This window comes from Microtus oregoni, unplaced genomic scaffold, assembly GCF_018167655.1.
Source record: "Microtus oregoni isolate MIOR12 unplaced genomic scaffold, Mior012 000007F_ref0000211, whole genome shotgun sequence".
Lineage (NCBI taxonomy): Eukaryota > Metazoa > Chordata > Mammalia > Rodentia > Cricetidae > Microtus > Microtus oregoni.
Genome location: NW_024543066.1, coordinates 43,763,249 through 43,790,057, shown reverse-complemented (window position 1 = coordinate 43,790,057; position 26,809 = coordinate 43,763,249). Strand labels below are relative to the sequence as shown.

The window sequence follows — 26,809 nt, the reverse complement described above, 5'->3', positions numbered from 1 at the left end:
CAGCTTCTACAGAAGCCAGGAGCGTCTGCTGTACCCCCTACTGGAAGCCTATTATGGGCTAGACCTACCTCTCACAGGCAACAGCAAGGAATAAAGCTAGAAGACACTGATCTGCCTGCCCAAATGAGGGTGGGCCCCCGTGAGACACAAGGGGTGAGGTCCCAGGCCCGACACAGGTCAAGGGATTGGTGCATGAGGAGGAGTCCTATGTAGGAAGAGGGGACCATGGTGCCGATGGAGGCAGTGTGGCGGAACAAGGAGCTGCAGGCTGGGAGGTGTCTAGATGACAGAAAGTCATCTGGTTCTGGCCAGAGCGAGCTGAGCAGATGGCAGGGAGTTCAGTGCAGGTGGGGGTGGTGGGGCATGCCCCTTAGTCTGGTACCCCACCAGCACAGGTCTCCCCTCAAAAGCAGGCCTCCTGCTGTAGCTAGTTAGCCTCTGTGGCCTGCAACCCTGACGTACAGTTTCAGTTAGAGGCGGTGGTTTTGGTTTGGCAGGGACACAAGCGACATGGCCGCAGGGTTTTCAGCAGCTTGGGTTCTACAATGTTTCTAAACTTCAGTTAGAGGCCCCAACACAGCTTCATTCCATCTGGGCCGCATCATTTCCCCACGATTCCCACAGGATAGCTTCCCATTCCACTGCCCAATTCCACCTGCTCACAAACATCATGGCTGTCATCTTGTGAGGCAACACACATTTTTTTAAAAGACGCTAAGAGATGGGTGTGCCAGAAGTCGGAATCCTCACACATCTGTCCTGTGAAGATGTTCACGGGTTTACAGTAACTCTCTCAGAGTCTTCTAGGCGGTGAGGGGCACACGGGGGACTGAAGCCTCCCGGTTTTCAATGTTTCATTCTTAAAATTCAACACGGTGGGGGCTGGGGACACAGCAGCGAATGCAAAACCTGAGCTTGAATCTTGTGTGCGTGTTTGTGTATGTGTGTGAGAGCCGGTACCAGTACACACGGAGGGCAGAGGACAACCTCGGCTGTCAGCCCTCACCTTCCACCTGGTAGACAGCTCCAGGCTAGCTGGGCTGGCCGCAGCATCTGAGGGGTCACTTGTCTCCGCCTCTCACCGTGTGAGTGCTGGGATTACAGGTGTGGACTATTTTGTCCGCTGTAAGTGGGTTCTGGAGACCTTAACATACATGCACACCATATACAGGAAAAATAGTCTGACATGACCCATGTCTCTGAGCTCAGCTCCCTTTTACTACACACACCCAGATAAATCTTCACTGGACATTGTAGTAACCGATCCTATTATCCAGCTGGTTTGGTTGGCTCACCATTACAACAAAATTCAAGCCGGGCGGTGGTGGCACACGCCTTTAATCCCAGCACTCGGGAGGCAGAGGCAGGAGGATCTCTGTGAGTTCGAGGCCAGCCTGGTCTACAAGAGCTAGTTCCAGTACAGGCACAAAAACTACAGAGAAACCCTGTCTTGAAAAAATCCAAAAACAAAACAAAAACAAAAACAAAATTCAAAACTCCACAGCCATTCCTTTGCAAATGGCACACGAGTTTTTCTTAGACTTTGTTTCCGGGAGGCACTTCTGTCCACCAAATCCTTAATGTCACCCTCTCACCGCTGCCCACTGGCTCTCACAAGGCCAGGAAGGACGGAGCCTCACACAGTCCGCTCACCACCTCCTCTCAGCGAACTGCACTTAGCTTTCTGGGTAAGCGTTCTATCTGCCCATATAGACTCCAACACCCTCCGTACACATACACACCACCACCAGGGCAACTGCAGCTTTATTAAAGAACACTTGCTAGGGATGGAGAGGTGGCTCAGCCACCCAGAGCACTGGTTGCTCTTCCAGAGGACCTGGGTTCAGCTCCCAGCACCCACGTGGTGATCACAACCATCTGTAACTCCAGTTCTAGGGGATATGACACCCTCTTCTGACCTCCAAGGGCACATGGTGCACAGCCATGCATATGGCCAAAACATCTACACACGCACACATGCACACACACACTCACACACATGCGCACACACGCACACATGCACACACATACACACCAACAACAACCCACAAACAAGCAAACAATCCGACACTGCCCACTGCTGAAGACTGGAATGGCTCCACAGAGCAACAGTGATGCTCGTGAGGTGGAATTTCAAAGGGTTTTCAGAAAGTAGAACTGGAAGGCAGGACACTGGCCTTCTAGAAGCTTCTGCAGGCACATCTATTTTTCTATGTTGGCTGTGCAGCCGGGCACTTGCGGGCTGCCATCAGGATGAAGAAGAGGAGAAGGAAGAGCAGGGCGTAGACTCCCCCTTCTCTGCCTCGTCATGGTCGCCCCAGATTCAAGCCCCAGAACTCTTCCTTAGCTGCCTATTCATGTGTCCTCAAAGCCATACCGATGACCTCGCCTTCTGCTTTCTTCAAAGGAAGCCCTCCATGAGAGCAGGCTCGCTGAGTGGAGCTGGTGGGCACAGGGACAGGCAATGCCTGGTGCCCATGGGCTAAGAGAGGAATGCACTGCCTTCTGGAAATCAGATCCATTCAGCTCCACTTTAGTCAGAAGGGGCCACGCGGAAGCTGGGACCCACAAGCTGCCTGGGAACTGTGAAAATCGGCCAAGGATCACCAACCCCCACTCTCTGCCCGCATGAAGAAGGGCAGTCCTGAACAACATGCATGTGGGAGAACAAGAGTGTGGTCAAGACATCGCTATCACTAAGATGCCGGTAAATCAAGATCTGCCCAGAACAAGGGAAGCAAAGGGGTGGCATGCTCCTCCCAATTTGGCTGGAGTGACAGGAACACAGGAGTCAAGCCTGGTGTGGAAGCGAGACCAGCTTTGGCACCCAGCGCTGTCCAACCTTCGGTTGCTGCCCTAGCCTCTTTGATTCTGGTTCTGCATGAGTTAATGTAAGGCCTAAATAAAACAAGAAGTATATAAATACATCCTTCACGGTGCCTGGCATTACATAAGGGACCCGCTTCATGCTGCTCCCCTCCCTCCCTCCCTCCCTCCCTCCCTCACTCCCTCCCTCCCTCCACACCAGTCCTCTCTGAGCACTCACTCAGGAAAGCAAGTGCAGAAGCCACAGAGCACTTCCCAGAGATAAGGACAAGGGAGCAGCAGGCAGGCGGGACAATGGGCCAGCCCAGGACAGGTTCTGGAGAGGCTTCAGGTCTTGGTGAAGTGCAGGCTCGATGCTGAGGCCGCACACATGCCCCAACAGGAAGTTTATGAGAAACATAGAAAGAATGCTCACATAGGCCGGGGATGTGGCTTAGTCAGAAGAGCACTTGACTGGGACCCACGAAGCCCTGGGTTCGATCCCCAGCACCAAACAAACTGGCTGTGGTGGCAGCCACCTATAATCCTAGGACTCCAGAACCAGAAGCAGAGGCAGGCTGGCCCAGTTGTAAATTCAGTCACCTGACTGCCGGCCCCACCAAGGCCTCCTCCACACCACCCTCTGCGGCGGTTTCCCTACTCCCTCCCAAGACAGGTTCCTTTTTTAAAAAAAAATAATGACTCATTTAGGAAGAGGCAAAAACCAGAAACTTCAATGGTAAAGATAAAAAAGCACCAAACCCTTTAAACAACGCCCACCCCGCAGACTTGATCTCGGATCAGTCTCCCCACACTGGCCATGCTATTTGTAACTGACGGGATACACAATTCTTCTAGCAAAAACACTTCCAGTAAGATCTCTACTCTCAGAGTCTCGGGGGTTTCTTTACAGAGAAGGGTGGCCTCAGGCCTCTAGCCCATTAGCTTTTGTAAAACAATAATAAGAAATTAAAGATTTGGGCCGGAGAGATGGTTCAGTGGTTAAGAGCACTGGCTGCTCACAACTGTCTGTAACTCTGGTTCCAGGGGACCTGACAACCCTCACACAGACACAATACCAATGCACACAAAATAAATAAATAGATTGCCGGGCGGTGGTGGTGCACGCCTTTAATCCCAGCACTCGGGAGGCAGAGGCAGGCGGATCTCTGTGAGTTCGAGGCCAGCCTGGTCTACAAGAGCTAGTTCCAGGACAGGAACCAAAAGCTACGGAGAAACCCTGTCTCGAAAAAAAAAAATCAAAATAAATAAATAAATAAATAAATAGATCATTATAAAAAAAGAAGAAGAAAGCAAAGATTCAAATCCATGCTTACAACAGGGTCAAACTCCCATCTGACGGGCTGTAGAGAAGAGTCTGAGTTATTACCACAGGCAGGCCTCCGGCTTTTTATCAGGACCTGCGGAGATTGACAATGGGTTTCTCACGGAGAGGATTAAAGGGGCAGCAGAGATGATTTAGTGATTAAGAGCATCAGCTGCTCTCACAGAGGACCAGAATTTAGTTCTAAGCACCCATGTCAGGCGACCTGAACTCCCCCACCCCAGGGAATGTAACGCCCCCCTTCAGGCTGCCATAGGTACCTGCATACACCTGCCCACACTCTGCACACAAGTACATGTAATTAAAATTAACACAAACCTTTTAACAAAGAAGACCTCTTGGCATTAAGATTTACGTTTGCTCACAGTATTCTAAGGGAACAAAATTACATAACACTTCAGATTACCACATGAGCTACTGAGAAGTCTAAATAAAACTAGGCTAAAACGAACACCAAATTCAGTGGTTCTCAACATTGGCTATCTGTTGTTGTATTTTCTAAGATCCTAGATCCCACACCCCAGAGTCTATTATACATTTGGTTTGGGGTGGAAGACCTGGCGTTGGGGTTATTTTGGTGTTTATTTTGCTAGTTTTCTGTGATTTGATGCGCTATTAAAATTGGGAATTATTCATGTGCAGGTTTTATTTTTTTAAGTGGGCTAGAAGGCAGTTCAGTCTTATAAGCATGAGATTCCAGGCCAGGTCCCAGCATGCACTGCAGAACCACACCCTCCTTGACAAATGAATGATTTCCTCATTAGGCCCTCTAGGCTTCTCTGCCCTGCCTGGGCTTTGGAACCCAAACATCCCTGAGCCATGGTGGGTCCCCAAGAACAGATGTGGAAAGGTTTCTTAGTGTGACAAGCCCTGCCCAGAGCCCATTTGGCCCTCAACAGCCACGCAAGCCCATGTCCTCTCCCGTGGGTCTCCCTGGACCTCCATCTTTGTCTTCCTCAAAATAAAATCCTTTGTATTTCTCAGTAGCACTGAGTCTCTGCTGACGACAACCACACATACTCCAACTAACAGGCAGCTTAGACATCAGGAGTCTAGAACCTCAAAGGATCATAAGGGGCAGACCGCGGGATTCCCCAACCCACCCACTCCCCATCACTCCCTAATGTCTCTTGAGGCAAAGAAGAGAAGTGAACGACTATCTCAAAAGGCAGGAAGAGAGCTAAGAGCTCAAGGCTTGGGGACCACACAGCATCGAGCACGGAGCACTGCCAGGGAGGCTGTACAGGGCCCTTGGGTCACACCTCTGAAGAGGAGGAAGAACCCTGACACACTTAGGAATGGCAAATCCAGCTGAGCATAGCATGAAGGACCCAAGTGAGGAACTCAGCCTCTCCTTGGTGGGGACCACTTCCCTGAAGCTCCAGTCCTTCCAGTGTCTAAAGAGGATCTAAGCCAATGGGGTGGGTGGAAAATAGGAATAGAGAAAAAAGAAATGAAATTAAGCAGCATCACATGGAGATAGGCCAAGTCCTCCCTGGGTAAGACAAAGTCACTGCAAGTGACCTGGGTGTCTCTGGGAGACATGCGCTGCCCAAACAGACACCTGCCAATTATCCAAACTGCTGGGACATTGAACTGAGCCATCACAGGGACTAGCCCTACTCAACCCAAATGCATGACCCCCGCAGAGATAACTGTGGCTTTGCTCATTAGTTTTTGTGGCGCTGCTGTGGACCCGGAGTCTCAAGCCTGCTGGGCAGGTACTCTATCATGGAGCTGCACCTTCAGCGAAAGGCTTTCTGGGAAGCCTTCGTGAGGGCCACTGGCCACGCGTGCAACGGGAAAACACCACTGCTGACTCTTAAGTGCAGTTGTCAGGCTAGCTAAGCAGCTCGGAGAGAAGGGATGACCGTGAACAACCCTGACCTCCTGAGCTTGCGCTCCAGGACCCACAGGGTGGGAGGAGAGAACCAACCCCACAAACTGTCCTCTGCCGTCCACATATGTGAACGGACCCCCACACACTGGCCTGGATGCTCTTCCCCTCTCTCTCTTCTCTCCCTTTCTCCCTCCCTTCCTCCGTCCCTCCCTCCCTCACTTCTTCCATCTCCCCCTCACTCACACTCACACACACACACACACACACACACACTATACATACTTTTTAAAGTTCTCAAATGTATCAGCTACTATGGTGGGGTCCCTTTCTCACAGCTTTGCCCCCCCTGAGGCTCCAGGGACACTTCTCTCAGACCTTGTATGGGAATGGTCTTCCCCACCAGTCGCTCGTGTGCTGTACCATCCTGAAGACATTCCTCAGCCCTGCCTCTGGCCCCATAAACAATCCCTTCCTTCCAGTTGCTTGGGTGGAGCCTCACAGTCAAAGTGAGTTCAGATATTTGAGACCCACACTTTAAGCCCATCGGGGTCTTGCTCGGCATTCAAGACGCCGTGTTCAGAACAGTGAGGTGACATCCTGGGCCACAGTGCAGCGTCACCTGCCACTGACTGCCCAGGAAGAGATGTGGGAGGTGGGAGTGGTTGGAGAAGGTCTCATGGAGGAAGTGAGATCTGACTTGGATCTCAAAAAGCGAGGTTCAACTAGGTCAAACGGAAAGGAGGTGGAAAGAGAACCCCAAGCAGTGGGCTGGCATAGACCAGCCATGGTCACAACGGGTGGGGACCATGATGGAGGGACGACGTTTAGGAGTCACATGGTAGGTCTAAGCCTGCCTCCGTGTCTCAGACCTACATCCTCCATCAGCCAAAGAGGATGAAGACAAGAATAACGGTACCCACACTCTAGGGATGTGAAGAGAAGATGCTCCTGAGGTGCTCGTGGTATCTGCTCCCTGATGCCAAAATGCTTTTATTCTTCTGGCCACATGAACTACCACTGCCCACCTGATGGTGTAGCTACGGCATTTTCTTTTCGTTCTTTCTTTTCTTTGTAAAATGTTTCATCTTTACTCTCTTGCAGGAATTAGTTCGAATGTCTTTATTAGCGTATTTTATGTGTTTGTAATCACGTGTGTGAGGTACGTATACATACGGATGCATATGGAGGTCAGTATCAGGCGTCTTCCTCAACCTTATTTTTTTGGGACAGCTTTTCACTGAACCTGAAGCTGCACATTGAGCTTCAAAATCCTCCTGTCTTTGTGTCCCCAAGTCTGGGATTACGGGCATATGCTGCCCTTCCTGGCTTTTTATGTGGGCGCTGAGAATCTGAACTTGGGTCTTCATATATGTGTGGCAAGCATTTTATTGACTGAGCCATCTCCACAGTTGTCTCCCTCTCCCTCTCCTCCTCCTCCTCCTCCTCCTCCTCCTCCTCCTCCTCCTCCTTCTCCTCCTCCTTCTTCTTTTTTATTTGAGGCAAGGTCTCAATGCGGCTGAGGGTGACCTTGTATTTCTGATCCTCTTGCCTCTCTACTTCCCAAGTGCCGGGATTATGCATGTGCACCACCATGCCTGGTGGCAGTGCAGACAAGCTGCTATGTCCTTACTATGTATGAGAACCCTGCCAGGACTAGAAATGCCAACCAGGAACTCAGGACTGGGAACCGCAGAGAACATGAAGGCAGAAGGCTAAATATGACCAAGCACTCTCAAGAAGAGAGACGCTTGAGCTAAGTTAAATCTCTATTGGTATTGGTGGTGGTGGTTTACTTGTTTTAAGAGTCATGTATCACATGCTGGCCTTGGGCTTGTCATATAGCCAAGGATGCCCCGGAATTGCTGGTCTTCTTTCTTCCACCTCCCAGAAGATCAAGCCCTCTTCTGGCGTTCAAGGGCCCTGGGCACACAAGTGGTTCTCATGTCTACATACAGACAAAACATTCATACACAAAACAAAATAAAGTCTTTAAAAAAAATAAAAAACTTGCCAGGCAGTGGTGGCTCGCACCTTTAATCCCAGCACTTGGGAGGCAGAGGGAGGCGGGTCTTTGTGGTTCGAGGCCAGCCTGGTCTACAGAGTGAGTTCCAGGACAGTCAGGGCTACACAGAGAAATATTTTTTCAAAAAAAAAACAAAACAAATATTAATTAATTAAAGTAAAAACTTTATATGTGTACGTGTGTGTCTGCATGTGGATTTAAGCATGTGAGTACAGGCACCCTCAGAGGTAGTGCAGGCTAGGCAAACACCCAGTCTCTCAACAGGCCCTTGACGGGTGGGACACCTGCTCTACTCATCAAAGACTTGAAAAATAAAAAGACTTATTAGTTCCTTCCATTATTGATTTAGTAAGTTTCGTGTGAATCTTTGTGAAATTATCTCCCTTCTTTTATTATTTAATTTTTATTTCTATTCATTTATTGATTGATTGAAGTTTTGAGACCAGATTTCTCTGTATAGCTCTGGCTGTCCTGGGACTAGCTCTATAGACTAGACCAGGCTGGCCTTGAACTCACAGAGATCCGCCTGCCTCTACCTCCCAAGTGCTGGGATTAAAGGTGTGTGCCACCACTGCTGGCTCCTTTATTTAGCATGTATGTGTGTGTGAGCCTCTGTGAGTGTGTGTGTACCTCACATATGCAGGAGCCTTCAAGACCAGATGAGAACGCCTGGTCCTGAGAAACTGGAAGGTGGTTATGAGCCACCATGTGGGCGCTGGGAACCAAACCAGGGTCCTCTGCAAGAGCAGCAGTGCTCTTAACCAACAAGCCATAGACAGATGGTGGCTCTCAGAAAATTTTCTGTAAAGGGCAAACCAAATTATGTTCCAAACAGATGTTCCTTCAGTGTCCTTAGGGCAGCCGGAACAGTACCACCATCCTTCCACCAGAAGCCACTGGCATGGTCCACGCCCTTCCTACCACCATCCTTCGACCAGAAGCCATAGGCATGGTCCACACCCTTCCTACCACCATCCTCCCACCAGAAGCCACGGGCATGGCCATTCCTACAGTATTCCACGTTTCCAAACACATAATAATTCATGGTAACAACCCCGAGTCAGTATGAGAGATGCAGCTCAAAGCCCTTCTGGGGAAGCTTCTAATAACTGAAAATGCATGTCCAATGCCTCCAATGTCCTGCTAGCATAGGAAAGAAACAGTAATCGACAGCCAGTGTCACAGACACGTACCTATGTGGTCTCATGGGGCTTGATTTAATCCTGTCGCTGTCTTCAAAGTCAGTGTTCTTATTTTTAAAAATGGGGCCCCACATTTGCATCCGCATTGGGCCCCACAAACTGCGAAGCTGATTCTGAACAAGAAGCAAGGGTGTGGGAAGGGGCGGAAGCTTCCTAAAGCTGGTGGAAGTGTGGCTTTCCCCTCATTGGACTAGGCCAGGGGTTGGGATGGGGGTGGGCACAGAGAAGTGGAGGAGGGGCACCAGTGCTAAAGAAACCAAATCCAAACCGGCCTAGATGGCATCACACCAGTCCAGGGAGAAGAGTTGGGTGGAAAACCAATTGTGTTCCCCTAAAACAGGCAGACAAGCTGAGAGTTGGCGTGAAAAGCTGAGGAAACAGACTCAGACTGGGGCGAGGAGTGGGGATCAAACCGAAACTCTTGATCTTACAATTGTCTATAGGTTCAGATCAAGAAAAGAGACAGTGTGTGTGTGTGTGTGTGTGTGTGTGTGTGTGTGTGTGAGAGAGAGAGAGAGAGAGAGAGGGAGAGAGAGAGAGAGAGAGAGAGAGAGAGAGAGAGGGAGAGAGAGAGAGAGGCAGGCCATGTTAACTAAAGCAACCTGCACTGAAGATACTGGTCAACCATTTTTATTCCTACCCCATCAAGGACATAGTTGTCTCACCCAAACCCTGATCCGCCATCCACGAGAGCCATGATTCTAAAGTGGCACCAGGGAGGTCAGGGCCAGAAAGGACCTTAAGAACTATAGGGTTCCGACTCTTGTCCCTTTGGGGAAGGTCCTCTTCAAACTATCAATATGGCTTCCAAAGAACCTTGTCAACCCCCCCCCACCCCCTCCACCTGGCCTGGTCCAATTCTCACTTCAGAAATGAGGAAGTTGAAGCTGTAACAGGGAAGTCACTGGTCAGGGCCACCAAAAAGGGGGCAGGACCAGAACCCGGAAACTTTCAGCTTCCCCTCCTGACCTCTCAATTTCATGATAACAAACAAAATTCAGGTTCACTGTACAACCACCAGCCACACACAGAGACGTCACGGTTTTCCCAGCATCCTTGGATCAAGTCTTCTGGTCCTTCCTTTGTCTTCCAGAAAATGAACTCTGGTTACGTGGGTGACTTTTAAACCACGAACCTGAGGCAAGACACATACCAAGGCTTCGGCAGACTCACTCCCTAGCCCATAGTTTGGCAAGGTGGGGCAAACCAAAGGTCAAGTCGTGGACCCTGCAAGGCCTTGGCATTTGCAAACATTGCCTCTTGTATCTTAAAGGTTTATTTATTTGATCTGATGTGCATTTATGTTTGTGTCCTAGGAGGCAAGAAGAGGAGGGTTCAGATCTCCTAGAAGTTGAGGTACAGACAGTTTATAACCTGATATGTGGGTGCTGGGAATCGAACCTAGGTCCTCTGGAAGAACGGCCAGTGCTCTGAAAGGTTGAACCATCTTTGCAGCCCACACCCCAGAGAGATGGAGTCTGAGCTCTGGGATTACAGACTGTGAGCCACCACACCTGGAGTATGTGGTACTGGGGATCAAACCAAGGTTTCAGAGCACTGTGAGGAAGTGCTCTAACAGCTGGTGTGCACCCCACCACCATCTCCTTCACACCCCTGCCAGGCTCCATGCCGTTCAATGTGTGTCTGTTGTTCCCTCTCTCCTTCCCTCCCTTTCTTCTACTTCTCCCCTCCTCTTCCTCCCTCTCCCTCCCTCCCTTCCTTCTACTTCTCCCCTCCTCTCCCTCCATCCCTCTCTCCTTTTTCTTTCAAAAATTACGAACTGTGTCGGGCAGTAGTGGCTCACGCCTTTAATCCCAGCACTTGGGAGGCAGAGGCAGGCGGATCTCTGTGAGTTCGAGACCAGCCTGGTCTACAGAGCTAGTTCCAGGACAGGCTCCAAAACCACAGAGAAACCCTGTCTCGAAAAACCAAAAAAAAAAAAAAAAAAAAAAAAAAAATTACAAACTGAGTATCTACCACGTGTCAAGAGTGATCCAGATGCTGGACATGCAGCAGTGAACATATTTTGGTGCTTCTAATCTAAAGGGAGGAAGCACATTGGGTAAATGAATACAGTGTGCTGCACGGTGCTAAACTCTGGAGAAGCAAGCATAGGGTAGGTCAAGCAGAAAGTGATCCAAAAGGCACTTAGTCCTGGAGGGTGAAGGAAGGTATCTCTGAAGGAGGTGAGGGACAGCAGAGGGTGGGGTATTCTAGACAAAGAGAGTAGCAAGTGCAAAGGCCCTGAAGCAGGAAAGTCAAGACTACCCAGGAATCCAGTGTGGTCTGAGTGAGAGGTATGGCTAGTTATGGATGCTGAGGGGAGATGAGGAGGTGGGGGGAGCAAGCATTTGGCCTTTATTCTAAGCGAGGGGCATGCAGGGGAGTAGCTGATCACACGACTTCCTGGACAGGAAGGGGAAGCAGGTTCAGGAGTCAGGCCCTGAGCCCAGCACAACCTCACAGCAATACTAAGAAAAACCTTTACTTCTCTGTTCTCCACCCCAGGTCTCCTCTGTGAAATGGGAACATCAAGCTAGGTGGTACCTGAAGTCCTTTCTACAAGATTCATACATTTTGACCTTGACAGTGATAGACCCAAGGGATCTAAAACAAAACCTCATCATTTGATGTGGGATGAGGCAAGGGAACAACAGCCACATTTATGAAGCCCCTGACAATTCTCCAGCGCTAACCCAACTCCAAACCATCTCCTCACGGGTTTCTAGGATGAGAAGTCCAGCCAACGAAACAGCCTCGTCCACCAGCTACATGCTCTAAAGGAGATGAAGGGTGAGACCGAGAATTAGCCCAGCTTGCTGCCACAGCTGATGACCTGACTTTGAAAACTTATTGCCACATATGCATCATGGCATACACATGGCTACACACACACACACACACACACACACACACACACACACAATGTTTCCGTTGTTTTTTACAGTTCTGATGACTGATGACCTCCTACTAAACACAGCACAAATTACACACATGCACCAGGATGGAGCCCGAATCTGCTGCTTCCCTCAATGGCTGCTTTTTTCTTTGCTTTTGATTTTTTTCCAAGACAAGGTTTCACTGTGTAGCCTGGCTGTCCTGGAACTTGCTCTGTAGACCAGACTGGCCTTGAATTCACAGAGATTGGCCTGCGTCTGCCTCCCAAGTGCTGGGATTAAAGGCGTGCACCACTATGCCTGGCCCTTTCAAGGCTTCCTTGAGGGCCCTCTCCTGTGTCACTTACCATCAAATGGCACTGGAGACAAGTAAGGCTCAACGCTCCTCCATCCATTGTAGGAACAGGTCGCTCCTGCCCCCCCCCCCCCCCCCCGAGCTCCTGAGAATGTGGGCTGTGCACCCACCAGCTTGTAGGAACATCAGGCGTCTCTTCCTAGACCTTTGCCATCAGATTGAGTCCCTCTCAGGAGAACTGTGTCTACTGCTCAGATGGGGAGCACCCTGAGACAGACTGTGGGTCCCTGCAGCAGGGGTCATTCCCCTCCTTTGGCTTGGAAGCCTCCAGAAGATGGGTTTTATCTGCCCCACTCCCTTCTCCCCAGAGCCTCTTCTATTTTTGGCAGTTTCTTTAAACAGGGCAGTGTGAAACACTTAGATTGAGCCACCCACCCAGGCACAAGGCCCTGTCATCCCCAGCCGCTGAATTAGCCGTAAAAACCTCATCTTTATGCTCAATGGAACCAAAGCGGGAAGCCAGCTCCTCAGAGCATCTTCAGAGAGACTGTTTATAGGTCCGGCCCCAAGGACGCCGCCACTGTGTGTATTCATAGTCCTCACTAGGGCCAAAGGAACCTGAACCGCACCAAAGGACGGAGAGCCACATGCACAGGCCCGGCCACACTGGATGCCATGCAGGCCCAGGCACTGCCGCGTTGTTGACTTCTATACTGAGGGGAGGGCTCACCTGAGGGAGTTGGGCTGCTTGGGAGGTGAGGGTAGGTACAAAGAGGTTGGACTAGGGCTTGAGGCTGGCTCAGCACATGCCTCAAAGCTTAGCCCAGACACGGAGGGGGTGGGCATCTGAGCAAGCCCATCCAGGCTTTTCTGGAAACCAGCTTCTTCCACAGAGCTGCAGAGGGGCATAAAGGCGGGACTTCCGGTGTCTAACACCGGTCGGTGTCTTCATCACCACCTCCAACAATGTTTCAAGTACTTCCCACACCCGTGAGTACCCGCCAATGGTAGCCACACCCCTTCAGACCAGATGGCAAAGCCTCTCCACTGTCCACACAGGGAGCAGCGGCCAGGTAAGCCAGGAGTGGGTCCTTTCAATGTTCCTTCTCAGTCCCCTCTTCTAAGCGGAGCCTGGGGGAAGCCTTGCAGATTTCTGCTGCTTCCTATGAGCAGCCCAGGTTGAAGCTGGAAAGCAAGCCAGCCTCAGCACCTGGGGCCTTGGCAGACTCAGAGACCAGCAGATCCTGCTGCACCTGTGCCTGGGCACACTGAAAATGCCACCTGCGGGCTGAGGCGATGGCTCAGTGACTCCAAGCACCCTCATGGTGGCTCACAATTTTCTATAATTCCATTTCGGGGGTATCCGACACCCTCATCTGGCCTCTGAGAGCAACACGCACGCATGTGATGCACCTATATACATACATGAAGGTAAAATGCCCATACACATTCAATAAAAATAAATATTTTTTTAAAAAGCTACCCTCCCGGGTGTGAAATATCCTTAGGGGAAGACCGACCCTACTACTAAAACTCTGACCAAAGATTAGAAACCAAAAACAAAACTGAAAAGGAAAGAGGAATAAGAAAAGCAAGGAACACCGACAGGGTCAGACGTCACCGTCCACAAAGTGGGAACACAGAGCACAGACTACTCCTTAAGCAGTACGCTGGTTTTCAATCTTCCCACAGCTTCCTCCACCTCCACAGCTTTCCAGGTGACATAAGGGGCAGCTAAGTCAACTGGCTCCAGTGGGACATGAAAGAACGAGTGTCCAGGATGTCTGAAAACGCAAAGCAATAGTGACTTCATGAACTGGATGTTTATGGAGCTCAGGGCCTCTGGGGGCGGAGCTCAGGGCATCTGGGGCGGAGCTCAGGGCATCAGGGGTGCGTATTAGCTCTTCAGCCTCACTGCCGCACTCAAGGGTACTTGGCAGCACCCAGCCTCCACCCATTCCACGCCAACAGCATTTCCTTCCCCTCTCCCCAAGAGGTGACAGTCACGAGGTTATATGACAGTACCAAATGCCCCGGAAAGGCTCAGAAAGACTCCTAGTTGAGAACCTCTGCTTGAAGGTTAGATGTCTGAGTAGACATGCTGACAATACTAACTGACATATTGTTTAAGCGGGTGGTGGTGGCGCACGCCTTTGATCCCAGCAGTCAGAGGCAGGTGGATCTCTGTGGGGTCAAGGCCAGCCTGGTCTACCACGTGAGTTCCAGGACAGCCAGAGCTGTTGCACAAAGAAACCCTGTCTCAAAAAAAAAAAAAAAATAAAACAAGACAACAACGTAATGTGCACCTGATTTTTCCTGACTGATTTTGAAAGCCCAGTGTGTAGCTATCTGCCTAACAGCTCGGTGCCTGAGGCCCTGCAGACCCTTCCTCTCCCCCTCGCACTTTCCTAGCTAGGCTCACTGTTGCGCATGCTCTGACCTGCCCATCTGCACATGCTCAGTACACCGACCGACAGACACTGGCCCGCTGAATCTAGGGCTTCCAGCTCAGAGAAGCACTAGGATGAGAACTAGAATGTTCCAGGACTCAGGGGTTCTGCAAGGCAGCAATGGCCACACCCAGAAAGCAGACCCACGATAACCAGCATGGTGGGACCACTACACATTCCATGGCGTTTCTCAGAAAAAGTAAGAGAAACCAAATCTCAAAGTCTCAGAAGGACCCACAGCCCAGTAGAAGGGACAGGTAGGAGGTGTGAGACAAAGGGACACAAGTGGACCCTGAACTTGAGAAAAGATGCTCCACCTCCCTCATGAAAGAAATGCAAATGAGAGGAACAGACACCAATGCGCATCCAGTAGAGCAGCAAAGATCAAAGGGTCTGATAAGCCTGCCTTGGTGGGGGTGCTCATTCACGGAGGGAGCTCCCTGCTACGGCTTCTAGAAAGGCTCCTTTTAACGTCTGCCAGCATCACAACACAAACGTGGCTGTGTGTCTGCCAGCAATCCCACACCTAGACCACTTACCTGCAGAAACAGCCGCACATCTGCAAAATGGCGCACATACAAGTTCACTTGGCTAATGAGGACGGAAGGCAGGAAACAAGCTTGGTGCTCATGATTGGGGGACGGGCACTGCTTCAATCAATTGTTCTTACTCTGCAAGAGGGGATGCTGCACAGGTGAAGAGGAATAGGGCACTCTCTCAACCAGAGGGAGTAATCTGCTCACTGTGGAGTAAGCCAAGCAAGGCACAGGATGACACAGGCAAGGGTGACTGGTTGAAAACCCCTAAGCATCACACACACCCCTAGATCCCCATTCCAAAGACACGAAACAGTTTGCAATAGCCATTGCTGGAGAGAAGGGCTGGGCAGCAGGAATGATTGACTCCACGTAGACACATGCACACTTTACACCACCAACAATCACTAATTGAAACAATCAGTGGGTAGGAAGCTTGGAGGAAACCCTGTGCGGCTATCACCAGCCCTGGCAGGCGCGCGCAGATGCTGCGGATCAGTTTCCCTTACACCCACCCTGTCAGAGTCCAAATGTTCCAGTCTCTTTGTGTGTCCAGGACACACGTGTAAATGCAGGTGTGTGCACTCGGGCACCACCCACCATTTAGTGTTGTTTGTGTTTTAGACGATGTCTCTCATTGGCCTGGAGCTTGCCAAGAAGGCTAGGCTAGCTGGCCAGTGAGCCTCCCCAGCACTGGGGTTACAAGTGTGTTCTACCAACTTTTTACGTTGGTTCTGGGGATCAAGTTCAGGTCCTTTTATCAACTGAGATGCCTCCTGATACCCTAATGTCCCCGTTTTTTGTTTTTTTAAAAATTTTTATTATTCAAAAGTACGTAGTACTAGCCACATCCAAAGCACAAGAGAAACTCACCAGCTGCCTTCAACAGTGTATTAAAGGCATTCCTGCTCAACACTGCCTTCTCTTCATCCTGACAGCCTGCAGTCAAGGAGATTCCTGGCCACCATCACCCTGGAGCTACAAGGACCGGCAGGCAGAATCCTTTAGCAGGTATCCCTCGGGATCAACAGCTGGGGACTTAGGGACACCAAAGCTCTTAATAATGCCTCAAAGTACTGTCACCCAGGACTGTGTGACACAGAATGGCCCGGACCATGAAACTTCCCAGGAGTGCCAAGAACCCAGAGCAGTCACCCAGGAAGCTCCCTGCAGCGCTGCCCGCGGCGACATTTTAATGACTTATTACTCAGGGGTGCCACCGACATCGCTTTCAATCCCACCCCAGCACCCCTGCCACTTCGTCATAAAATAACCCTCATATTTTAAGCTGTAAATCGGCATTTGTCAGGCTCTAAATTGGGCCAAGGCAATATTTATTTGTCAAAGGATAAATCTTCCCTGCACCATCATAAATCCGCTTCGTAATTTAATACGCCATCACTCTTACCTGAGGCCTCGTCAAACAGTGGCCTGCAAGGGGCAAGGCCTGTACAGCTAGCAGTAAGTCTGCAGTTCTCTGTGTGGGGAGGGGGTTGGGTGGAGAACACAACCTGTCCAGGCTACTGATGCCAACGAATGCTCATTAACACCAAGTTGGCAACTCAAAGAAGTTGAATCTCTGAGAGAAGCAAAGACTGCTCCTCCGGTGGTGAGGTAAGAAAGACAAGAGATAGTCAGTGCAGGTGTGGCAGGTGCAAAATGCAGTGAGTGACAGGATGCACGTCAGGGGACAGGCCCATGAAGCAACAGAAGATGGAGAACTGGTCCAAGAGAAAGGTAATCAGTAAACAGGAATAAAAGGAGCTGATAGAGATGCTTGATGCCAGGCCTGACCAGACCAAAGCGACAGTAAAGCCACCTGAGACAACGGGACCTAGAATCTGCAAAGCCATTTCCCCAGCCCACACTGGAGATCTAGAAAAGACATCAACAGATCATTTTATTAAGACAGTATCAGAACAAGATGGAAAGGAATAAATGAAGCAGGCCTAGCGTTATTTTCCGTCTGTACAAACTTGTCTCTCAGGTGGTTAGGTGGTGCCTAAACCCCAAAGTAGAAGAGCAAGAGAAATCTGCCCCTTGGCCACCTGTCCGGCCCCACTGCAGTTCTGGCTGGCCTTTTCTCAAGTGCACATGCTGACCACTGACCACAGCCAAACACGGCTTCCAGTCACGCAAATCAACTTCTCTGTATTCTTGGTTCATTGAAACAAAACAAGATTTGAAGATTAGATTCTGTGGCCTTGGCCCTCAAAGTCCTACCTAACCTCCCCCAAGTTTCATTCACCTCAAGAATGCCTAAAACAGGCATGGAGGCTCGTGGCTGTAATCCCAGCACTCCCGGGGACACAGGATTGCCACGAGTTCAAGGTCAGCCTAAGCAATGTAGTGAGTCAGCGGGACTGTGTTGTGAGCATCTGTCTACAGACAAGAAAGAATGGCAGACACCACCAGCACTGGGGCACCTTTAGACAGGGGTACCAGAACCAAAGTAAGAGTTGCTGAAGACCTGGGACTCCCAGGAGGTGGGGACTCTGCCGGAAAGGTGCCTAGGACTCCCTAAATTAGCTCTGGACATGCTATAGAGGCCCCGAGGAGGACAGAGACCAAGTCAGGTAGACATAAAACAGAGCTGGGAGACAGAACAGCTTCAGGTTTTGGTATAAACTTTTCTTTAAACTAGCCTTCCCAGGGGCATTTGCAATAGAACACAGTAGTGAACACACAGATCTGCTGTACGGGGCACAGCAAAGGGAAGGCAGGAGACAGAGTCCCCACCCAGGACTAAATTAATGAGTCAAGGTCAGACTGGGCTAGCCAGGCGCTCCCATCACCGGGAGGCAGTTACACCCCAAATAGAGACACCCAGAGTGAACTCTGCCTCACGTCGCTGAACTTCAGGCTTCCCAGAGCAAAATACCCGTGTCGCACCTTTTCCACTCTCGTGGTTTTATGTCAGTTACCCAGCCATCTCTTAAACACCTACCTCCCCTCCCAGCATCCCCAGCTCAAAGGGAAACTGCAATAAGACAGCGCAGGTGAGCCTACACTTAGAATTTTCACAGTTCTTACTGCGGGGCAAACCCGCTCACAGCCCCTGTATACCCAACTCATCCTCAGCTAATCCATATTCAAATTACATGCTTAATTTCTCCACTAACTGCTGCTTCTATCTGGCCAGGCAGCTGCTCCTCCCTGGTCCTGTGGAGTGCAGCCCTTCCTGGCAAGCAGCCTGCTAGGGAGCCACCGAGATTGGTGGGGATCTTAAGCCTTCCAGTAGTCAGCAGGAAATGAGAAACTGAGGTAGAGGCCAATAAAGTGTTGGAGGCAAAAGTGCACTTTCCCCACCTGTCCGTGACTAACCCGCGCCAGTCCTAGCCAGGAAGGTGTCTGAGAGGCTCAAGGGAACTAACTTTCCCAGGGTCCTCAGAAAGGAGAGGAGGGAGGGAGCATCCTGCTCACAGGAATTTGCATAACCTTTGCTGGGGTGGGGTGGGGTGTTCAGGGCCAGCTCCCTAAAGCCAGATCACCCTCACTTCCTATCTTCCCATAGGTCTCAGAAGCGAGCAAAACCATTGGAAACAAGCAAAAGCGTCTACTTCAAAAGTCTGAGAAAGCAATATGATTTAAAAAATAAAAAAAAATTAAAAAAAGGTCATCTGTGCCCTGCACACACAGGAGCTCCATCCTGCCCGCTCCCCCACTTCCTGTTGCTCCCTGGCCCCACAACTTTGTATTTCTGAAGCCTGCACCTTCCCCAGGTTTCACTGTTGGTCTCAGTGGGAGGTTGTTGGAGGGAGTGGGTTGGAGCTGGATACTGTTCTGAGACGCGGGGCTGTACAAAAGACAGAAATCACCACAACCCAACCGCCAGGAAAGTACACCCAGAATTTCAGAGTCTCACATCAACAGTGGGGGTTCTAGGAAAATACTTGTGGGTAAGGTTGATTTGGTGGGGAGCATGCTGTGTGGGCAATGCCACTTAACCACTAACACACACCGGGTGGTTTCGGACTGGCAGTCTCATTCTGCAGCCCTTGGTGGGACCTTCCTGAGCACTTCCTCCAGCCCTAGTGTCCAGGGAGCCTCTGCCACTTGAGCCATTGAAAAGCTCCAGGACTGGGACCCCCATCTAATCTCCATCTTAAACTAAAGGAAGGAGCAAAAAGGGACGTCAGAGCGGATATCAGCTGACTGCCCTCCCTGCACAAGGGAGTATGCTGAAATAGAGAGCCTTCACAGAGCTGGTTAGAGCCAGACAGGACTGGGCCTCAGCTCTCTGGTCTTGCAGGGCGGGGCTTCTTAAGATCTTATCAGACTGACAAGAAGCAGAGGCTTAATCTCAGCTCAGGGGGCTAAGAAGACACTCAGTGTAAAGTGTATACTTGTACATACAATGACCTAAGTTCAGTCCCTGGCGCCCACACAGAACCCGGGGCAGTGGCACACCCTGCACTGGGAAGGCAGAGACAGGAGGGTCCCTGGGGCTTGCTGAGCGGCCAGTCTAGCCAGACAGGAAAGCTCCAGGTTCAGTGAGACCTTGTCTCAAAAACATGAAGTGGAGATGCAATTGATGAAGATACCAGATGTCAACCTCTGGCCTCCACAAGCATGCACACACAAATACACACACATGCATGAGTGGACATGCACAATAGTGACTCAGCTACACTGGACATTGCCCAGTTCACAGAGAACATATCTGTTTACTAGACACCAGAAGATTCCATCCTCTAGATGTATGTTTGGGTGAGTAAAGTCACTTGCCTAGCAATCCACTCCGGTTCCTGACTACCTGGGTGTCCTTTCCAGATGTCCAACTTAGCATTTTACCGATATCTGCCATTATTCCCTTCCAGGAAAAGCTAACTTGAGAGATAGGGTAGTACTACGCGAGCTGTACCAGCAGGAGGCTGCTATGAGCTCTCCGTGCCTTCCTGCCCCTATCCTACGTGTACCCCCAGAACATCCATCTCTAAGAACGTGTTGGCCCTGCAGCTCTGTGATTCTCAGCCTGGGTATCCCATCCACCCTGACTACCACAGAGCCTCACTCTCTGGGCTTCCTCCTGCTACAGCTGCCCAGCACATCTGCCAAGCATCAGGCTGCTGCATGCTGGAGATGAGGCTCCCTGAGGGTGAGGACATGCTGCGGCCAGAGCAGAAGGCAGGGCTTTGGCGTCTACTGAATAAGTGAAGGAGGGAAGAAATCTGTGAACACGTAAACATATGATTCAATGAATGAAGAAATGGACAATCAATCCCGATGTCCCTTAGGAACAAGTCACTAAATTAGATCTCTGTATTTCACATATTCTTCACTTATTTAAAAGGGGGGGGGGGAGCCAGGCAGTGGTGGAGCACATCTTTAACCCCAGCACTCGGGAGGCAGAGGCAGGTGGATCTCAGTGAGTTCATGGCCAGTCAGGTCTACAGAATAAGTTCCAGAATAGCCAGGACTGTGACACAGGAGCCCTGACTCAAAAAACAAAAACAAAAACAAACAAAAAAAAAAGTGGAGGGGGTGTGGTGCTACTAATGCATCTTGATGTGACCAGAATTCGAATTCTGGAAATAACTGGGAAGCATGTAGGAGGCTGGTCAGTGGGCTCAGTGGCTAAAGGTACTCACTGCCAAACTTAACAGCCTGAATTCAATCCCCGTAATCCTCATGGTGGACGGAGAGAACCAACTCCCTTAAATCGTCCTCTGGTGTCCACGTGCCCGCTGTGTCACGCATGTGCCCACACAGATATACCTAAGCACATTCTTGTTCACACACAGACAAACAAATAACGAATAAAAGGTTTCCTTTTTTTAATTATTCAGAATGTGTCTAGGGCCAAGCAGTAAATTACTGCTAGCATATAATCACTGGGGACAGAAGACCCCTTGATTATACCCTAAGCAGTCTCACACCAATCACTAGAATTCAGTGCGTGCCAGAACTTCTGTCAGGGGCCATAGGAGCAGCCTGGGCAGCAGCTGAGTGGTCTTGGTGCGGCTGTCATGGAAAATCTTGAGCTCAGTCATAGAAGTGTTGCTTTGGAGGCCTCCAACATAGCCACCACACAAGCAATTAACTCTCTACCTGCCTAGTTCTGCAGAGAGCTTACTGTTCAGGTGGGGAAAAGAGATGATATTAGCATATTGAACGAGAACTATAAATCCAAACTCAAAAACGAGGAGGCTCGTCAGAGCTTGGACCATGACTCGGTGGGTAAAGCGTCCACCACACAAGTGTGAGGAGTTGTGGGGCACACTCTGGAGTGTCAGGAGTCCTGCTGTAAGAAACAAGGAACCTGGTGTCTGCAAAGGTGAACATCGCAAAGACCTCACCTCAGGCAAGGTGTGAGGTCTGAGACGCGAGGCTGTGCCTTCCACACCATGGCCTAGAGAGCAGTTTCAGGGAGCCAATGTGAGGGCCACCAGCCTAGGGCAGAGAGGTAAACTGAGTCAGCTCCCCAACACCACCAGCACAAGACTGGTAATCAGCTGTTCCCCAAGGAGGCCAAAGACCTGAGCCCGTACGCTATCAACTGACACCTCCATTTCTGGTCACCGTGTGCAAGATCACAGTGGTGCTTCTCTTCATCCTTAGGGTCCATTAGTGGTGCCGGCATTGGTGAAACCGGCGGCCAACAAAGCGAAATGTGTTTATTGTCATTCTTCATCGTCAGGACTTGAACTAGACTCTTCGGAGGGCCACCATGGCCTTTCTTGGTACCCACAGCCCCTGAGAAGGAGCATGAGTGACGGGGTGTGTGCAGAAGGGGAGGCAGGAGGGGAAGAGAAGAGGTTAGCCCCAAATGGCAGTTCACTGCAGAGCACAAAGAACCAGGGGACATAAGGGCCTAGGGCACAGTAGGGTAAGATAAACTCTGAAACCTACCAGCCATTTAGTTCAGAAGACCCTGCTAGAGAATCTCTTTTACATCTTTCATGTATATGGGTTTGCCTACATATATGTCTGTCTGTACAATATGTGTGTATCTGCTGCCCATGGAAGTCAAAGAGGGCTGAAGATTCCCTGGAACTGGTGAGCTGCCGGGTAGGTGCTGGGAATCAAACCCAGGTCATCTGGAAGATGAGCCAGTGCCCTTGACCACTGAGCCATCTTTCCAGCCCCCAGAAAGTTTCTACCTAGCAGTGATAATCCCCAGTGAAGGAGGTGACAGAAAAGGAAAGTTACGGAGCCGCCCGCCAGAGACGCTGCTTAGACAGGTTAGGGGCTACACCACTGGAGGATGTCGTGACTTAAAACAGAGCGACTCACAGTACACATTACATAACCAGATACATGGTCTGATTTTGCTTCTGTAAAAAACCAGCAAGCAGGTATGCACACCAATGCACATGCGCATGGAAAAATCACTGGGGGCAAAAATTCAAGATCCTGAGAATGTCTGGGTCTGGAAAGGTGGAGTGGTGTATATCTGCACTTTCTTCTCCATGTTTCGATATGCGCCAACTTTTCTATAACATTATTTATTACTATAAAACAGTAAATAGTTGGGTTTGTTTTGTTTCATTTTGTTTTGCGGTGCTAGGACCAAAGCTAGGGCCCTGCACATGTTAGTTACAGCTCTAGTAGATTTGCTCATTTATTTAGTTATTAACCCAGCACTCATATGGGCATCAGAGGACAGCCTGAATGGGTCAGTTTCATCACTGTGCGTTCCAGGGAAGGAACTCAGGTCCTCGGGTTTGGTGACAAGAACCTTCATCCATTGAGCCATCTCTCTGGGTTTCACTGTGGTGAAACCTGACTGGCCTGGAACTAACTATGTAGACCAGGCTGTACTTGAACTCTCAGAGACTTATCTGCTTCTGCCTCCCAAGGGCTGAGGTTAATCTCGATATTTAATGGCTGAGAAGACTAAGTATGAAGAACGACTTAATGAAGTAAAACCTTGGAAAAATATCCCCTGGCGGGGAAACAGTCTAGAAGCTCAGTTGTCTACAACCTCCTTGTCCACCAAATATGGTAAGTCAAGGCTGTCCCCTGAGCCACACAGCTCCTCTATAAGTATGTGTAAGGATGCACACCTCCCCCGTGCATGCCTCCATGCATCCCCTTATCCTCTTCAGCGGGCTGTCCCTTCAGCCTCACATCCGGCTCAGCCCCAGCCAGGGGAGGACAGAGAGAGTGAGGTCAGTCGAGGAGGCATGGACACCGTCCACGTGTCCACAGCGTGCTAGGAACTTCGCAGACATCACCTCACACACCCAGCTACCACCATTCCACGGAGGGGAAACTGAAGTTCAGGGTCACCCAGCGAGCCGCAGCCTAGAGCTGAGAATGCAGCCCCACTGTCTGCAGGTGCTTAGTAGGCCTGCCCAGAAACTGGACTTGCCCCTCAGCAACTGCAGCCCTGACGTGAATAATAATGCAAAATAATAAGTTCCCGTCAGCCTTTCGCTTAGATTTAGGCTGAAAGTGAAAGGCACCGCCAGCCTCAATTTGAGAATATATAAATATGAATATTTAATCACCAAAAAAAAGGAAAGGGGGAGGGGAGGCCAACCTGAGCTCTGGCTCAGTCCTCATTCAGTGAGGCAGAAATGAAAGTGAGCCCCTCCCCCAACACACTGTGCTTTAATGAAAGCACCGAGCCGATCTTCACTCCCACCCACCCCAGCCCACTTCGTTTAAATTTAGGCAACCACCAGGCGCACTGTACCCAACCACACTCTCTCAGATGAAGTCATGAAGTCCTCAGCTGGTGCACCCACACCTCTGTGAAGGAAACCGGGACAGGCCGGGCACATGCGGCCAGCCTCCTCGGGCTACAGGGAGGACTTTTGGGGGGTAGGCACAGTCAGGTCTGTGGCCTGGTTCAGCCTTGCGGAGCTGTGTGACCATGCCACAGCCCACTTTCCCTCCCGGGGTCTGCACCACCCCTCTACAGAGTCATGGCACACAGGAATCCAGGTGACAGAATGACACCCTCACTCGGTGCTACAGACGACAGCGGCCCAGGAGCTGGACAGCTACGGCTGCACAACATAACAGGACCACAGTGTTGTCTTCCCCGGCCCTGGCCCTGCAGTCGGTGCCTGGCTGACAGACTGAGGAAGAGACGGTTTCACAGCAAGGTCCAGCTTGCCCGGCCTTGAGTCCTTGGTCCCTTCCTTCTGAGGAACGACACCCGAGATTGTCTCCTGGCCCCCACACACATAAGCACATACAAATACATGAGCACATGCACAGTCATACATGTGTTTATTGCTTTCTGTCATTTTTCCCTCTTGGAGTGGCAGGCTCAACAATTTAGTATCATCTTTCACTTTTTTCCTTTAGATCAAAATCTTAGCCCAGGCTGGACTCAAACTCACCATCTTCCTGTCTCTGACTCCTTGCACCTCATTCAAGTTGTTTAATTAGGTTTTTTATTTATTTATTTATTTTGAGGTAGTCTGGTGTAGCCCAGGATAGCCTTGAGTTCATTACTTAGCCAAGTCTGGCCTTGAACTCCTGATCTCCCTGCTCCAAAGCAATAAAATTACAGCTATGTGCTGAAAACACTCAGCTCCCACACCTGATGCTTTTAAGTGTGGCCCCACCAGAGAGAAGGGACAGAAACAATGGCTCCAGTCACCTGAATAAAACTGAGGCGAGGCAGACGTGCAAGTTAGCTAGACTTCCCAGCAACCAGGTGGAGTCCCTTCCTGCCACTTAGGAGAGTGTCAGTGGCCGCCCTCTCAAGCAGAGGCACACGACACCCCAATAGAAGAGAATAAAATTGATCTGCAAAACTCACAGAGGAAAAAAACAAAAACTAAAACCTCAGAAAGAATCCTAGGTTCAAGGGGAGGGCCAGGAAGCTACTCGATCTCCCTGAGACCCAAGGCTTGACCATGCTGCTAGCACCTTCAGTGGTCAATGTGCAGCTTCAACCTCTGAAGCCGATGGACCCCGCCCACTTCTGCCTTCCAAGCAGATAACTCCCAGGACTATGCTCTACCAACTCTGCAAGAACCCAACAGAAAGCCACAAAGAGCCAGAGAAAGCAAGGTTTTAGGGACGGAAGAAACCAGCCACGTGCTGATGCTAGGCCACCCAGTCTTCCATCATGTTGACTATGTGGATAATTAGAACCTAAGAATACACACACATTCATACACATGCTCACACAAACATACACTCACACTCCACACACATGACCATCCAAGCCCCAAAGACAGACTGTTCAAAGCAAACAAAAATGAGATCCAAACACTATACTAAATTACCCAGGGTCCATCCCCCAAAGGGGAAACTGACAGAAAGCACTAAATTTACTACGTATTAATGTGTGGTCTCATGTGTTTGCATGTGCATGCTATGTGTGGCCCAAAGGGCAGCCTCAGATGCCACTCCTCAGGAGGGAGCCACCTTGCTTTCTGCGACGGGAGCTCCCAGGTTGATTAGACTAAGCTGGCTGACCTGCTCATGGACCCTTCTGTCTCCACTTCCCTGGTGCTCAGATTACAACCATGCACCACCATGCCCAGGGTGGTGGGTCTCGAACTCACGTCCTCATGCTTGCACGGCAAGCACTTAACCAACAGAGCCATCGCTCCAGCCCCCCAAAAAGAATAAATACTTTTGACTGAAGGCCAAAGGACAGCCGACATATATAGTAACGAAAAGAATGAACACTGGGTCCTTTTCCTTAATAGCTATGTGACTTCAGCACCTCCGAGTCTCCGAGTCTGCAAATGAGTGTCAGCTGGGAGGAGATCATTTGAAATCTACTCACTACTTTTCATAATGAAACTCACAAATTGATTTCCTCAGAAGCCAGGGATGACAGGGGCAGAATTTTAAGTCCCTCAAGAACTGGAAAGACACAGATCTTGGAAGAAGATGCCAACGACAGGACAGGCACGGGGATCCTTGTTCTTCTCTGGGCCCCGTGCAGCTAGCAGGAGTGTGACCCTGCACCTTGCAGACAGTAAGTGCTACTGAAAAGCTCCAGGCATCTGGCTTTCCGGGTTGTTTTGCTCGCGCTCTCTCTCTCTCTCTCTCTCTCTCTCTCTCTCTCTCTCTCTCTCTCTCTCTCTCTGTGTGTGTGTGTGTGTGTGTGTGTGTGTGTGTGTGTGTGTTTGTGTGTGTGTTAGAATCACAAACCCCAATATAGTGAAGAGATAAAAGCCTCTATGCTTTGGAGTCTAAGATTAACCAAACTGCAGGAGAAGCTGCAAACTAAATTTACAGTACAATGAAGAAGAGGGGGAGAAGGAGGAGATAGAGGACCTCTTTGGGGGACAGCGATGACAAGAAATCAGATACATAACAGGCCACAGGACTTCACTGTGGCGACAAAGCTGATAGACTGGGACAGTGCTCCACAGGATAGTCCCTGTCAGAGGGCCGAGTGATAGGGCAGAGGCACCGGGCAGCTGGGCTCTAGAATACAACACTGTGCTGTAACCAGGTTTCAAACACATACTCTGCCACTCAGGCCTGT

General features: G+C 50.3%; 1 protein-coding gene across 16 annotated transcripts in view; it reads right to left on the bottom strand.

Annotated features, from left to right (window-relative positions):
* Positions 1-26,809, bottom strand: part of Trerf1 (transcriptional regulating factor 1) — a 222,217-nt gene that overhangs the window by 136,002 nt on the left and 59,406 nt on the right. The window lies entirely within an intron of this gene.